This window comes from Condylura cristata, unplaced genomic scaffold, assembly GCF_000260355.1.
Source record: "Condylura cristata isolate star-nosed mole 26May11 unplaced genomic scaffold, ConCri1.0 scaffold00007, whole genome shotgun sequence".
NCBI classification, from domain to species: Eukaryota; Metazoa; Chordata; class Mammalia; order Eulipotyphla; family Talpidae; genus Condylura; species Condylura cristata.
Genome location: NW_004567108.1, coordinates 28,152,998 through 28,155,921, shown reverse-complemented (window position 1 = coordinate 28,155,921; position 2,924 = coordinate 28,152,998). Strand labels below are relative to the sequence as shown.

General features: G+C 47.1%; 1 long non-coding RNA gene across 1 annotated transcript in view; it reads left to right on the top strand.

Moving 5' to 3' along the window:
• Window positions 1–695: 695 nt before the first annotated feature.
• Window positions 696–2,924, top strand: part of LOC105853361 — a 55,878-nt gene continuing 53,649 nt past the window's right edge. Inside the window, exon 1 of the long non-coding RNA XR_001145201.1 lies at window positions 696–732. This is a non-coding gene — a long non-coding RNA (uncharacterized LOC105853361). The remainder of the gene's footprint in view (window positions 733–2,924) is intronic.

The window sequence follows — 2,924 nt, the reverse complement described above, 5'->3', positions numbered from 1 at the left end:
TGAGGTCTTCTCCACCCACCCCCCCTTCTTGTGGGAGGAGGGGGGGGGCGTTCTATTGTCAAGTCTCTTTTCTGATAAGCTACCCAAGCATTGGTCTAAAACATTTGGGGTTTTATTTGGCTTATGATCTGCTGCTTTGGTTTAGGGTGTTTGCTTTTTCCGAGAGAAGCCAAAAAAACGTGTTTTTGGTAGAGCCGGAGGCGCAGGACAAGAGCCTGTGTCCGCGGACGGAAAGCCAGAGGGGCTGCAAGCCCGGCGGTGGAGAAACAAGGCGGCGGCGCTTCTTCCCCCGGGGTTGGCACTGGCACCCTGGGCCCTTTCGGGCCTGGACTTGGCCACCGCGACTGCAGCCGCCCGCACTCGCGGGCTCCGCCGGCTGCCGCTCCGTGTTTTCCCCCATCCCGGCTTCACGTTCAAGGTTTAGCTGCGAGGTCACGTCCATTGACGTCAGCTCCCTGTCTCCCTCTACGTCCGGCTACATTTACATACATCAAGGAAATTAGGGCATTAAAAAAATATGCAAATCCTGCGCGAAGAGGAGCCCGTGCATTCCTGGCGCGATCGCCTTTTATTGAAGCTTTTAATTAAAGGGGCCAGTTGGCGAGCCCCTGAAACAACCGCCAAAACCCCCAAAAGAGAAAAATAAACGCCTTAGCCTTCGGGAACGGTTGTTTCGGCTCCTGTTCTGTGGGCGGCTGAGGACCGCCGGCTGCCCGGCTCCGAGAAGAACAGGTTAGAGGAGGCAGCTCCAGCCCATGCATAATCAGGGCTCCGAGGCGCCTCCATTCTTTCCTCCTCCTCCTTCTCCTCTCCTCCTCCTCCACCTCTCCTCCTCCTCCTCCTCCTCCTTCTCCTCCTCCTCCTGTTCCCGCTCCTGTTGGTTCCAGCGTGTATTATTTTTAATGCTGATGCATATGTAAGGATATATTTGCATTTTTTAATTCGCGAAAAGTTCAGGTTGTATCGTTTTTTATTGACTCTACACCCCCCCTTTATTTTGCTGTCTTGTGTAATGTCTATCTGTCTGTCTTTACCTTTATGTCTGTCTTTATTTTTTGGCGAATGTCTGCTGCTGTCTCTTGCTAGATAATATGCCTCTCTGCTTCTGTTTATTTAAGGCTCCAAATATGCACATCTGTCATGTGTGTAATGCCAGCTGTGTAACCTCCTGGTTTGGTCATAAAAAAAGACACTTTTTCCCCCCTTTCTTGACATACCCTCACCGTCTCCTGTAATGCCCGTCGCTCAAGGCTCAAAGTTTGTCTAATTAACTTCATATTAGAAAAAAAAACAACAACAGTTTCAGCCAGTGCATTTGAGAGACTATTGGCATAAAAGGAAGTGATTCTAAAGATTTCTGAAGAATTTGTGTGATTAACCGGCAGGTATCGCATTCACCGCCCTATTGCTTTCTAGCATTTCTTATTGCCACCCCCCCCCTCCAAATATTTTTAAATGTGTAGACACAGCAATGGACAGCCTTCTGCAAGGAAGACATTTTCAACCATGTTGTATGTTGTATCTTATTTGCTGTATTCAACATTTACTGAGTTTTCTTTTTATCTTAATATGGCTGGATGTAAGACCCATTATCTTGGTTGAAAAGACACCTAATTCCTGATTTTGAAATATAAATAAACATAGCGTTAGACTATATTAAGTCAGTGGATTTGTCCTAGAATATACAGGCCTTACATTAGATTTCAAGCAATGTTTATATTGTCTGTAGCATCAGATTTTCCTTCCTTGCAACATATGTATTCAGCACAATGGCTTTTGAAATACCTTATATATGCATAAAATCCACTTTTTAAATTTCCCCAAAGCTATCATTTTAAAAGACCGAATTCATAATTGCATGGCCACAAAGAACAGCAGAGATGCACACATGCAGCTTATTGAATTATACAAGTCCAAAATACATGCACAGGTAATTAGTTTTCTTATGAATGACTTACCTGGTCAGATACTCAGGACAAGACTCAACCCTCCCCAACGACTTTCGTGGTATATAAATATTCACATGTATTCCCCCCCCATATCAAAACTACAGCTATATGCCATCTTTCATGTAGGCTATCCAGCATCCATTTTTAGCACCCTTAATTCTTATGGCATTTCCAGCCTTACCTCCGGCTGTAGTTTGTCCAAGCCTACACCAAAGTGCTCATATGATATGTCACCCAATAAAAAGTGGCCAGATGGCTACACGTAAAACATTAAAACGAAACACACTCATCCTTTAGGTTCACCTTTACCTTGCATAGATAGCAAAATTATGTTTTCTAAAGTACATTTTCGGCAAATTTTAGGAATAATTGCAGGATTTCACAACTGGTTTCAGAAATGTGGAGGGGGTGGTGTACCTGGCTTAGTGAAACAATTGGGCAGGTTAAATGTCTCCTCGAGTTTGACTGCGATTCAGTCGTGTGTGGCGGTTTGTTCCAGTCTGGACTTTAGCACATACCTGCCGGTTTTTATGCAGGGATCAGGACAAACACCCGCAACGTTGCAGGGCTTAGAGTGGCGGTGCATATATTTAGATGGTAGTAGCAAGGAATGTGTGCATGTACTGATGTCTGTGCATGCATGTGTGTACAGATCCGCGTGTGTATGTGTGCGCGCGCGCGCGCTGTGTGACAAGGGACACAGAAAGGTACACCTCTTATCTCTGATCTCTCTGTAATCTCCTTTTCTGTCTCTAATCTCCCTTATTGGCACCTGGTAGTAACCTGAAGCATCTGAACCGTCACCGTCACTGCCCTTTGCGCGCTGTGGCTTACCCCAGGGGCCGGTGGCTCGGTGGCTTGCTGTTTCGGTGGATGCTGTGGCGGAGGGTGGGTAGCGCCGCTGCCGCCACCGCCGCGGGTCCGGGCGCTCTGTCCCAGCCCGGCTGCCGAGCGCGCGGTGCCGGAGCCCCCTCC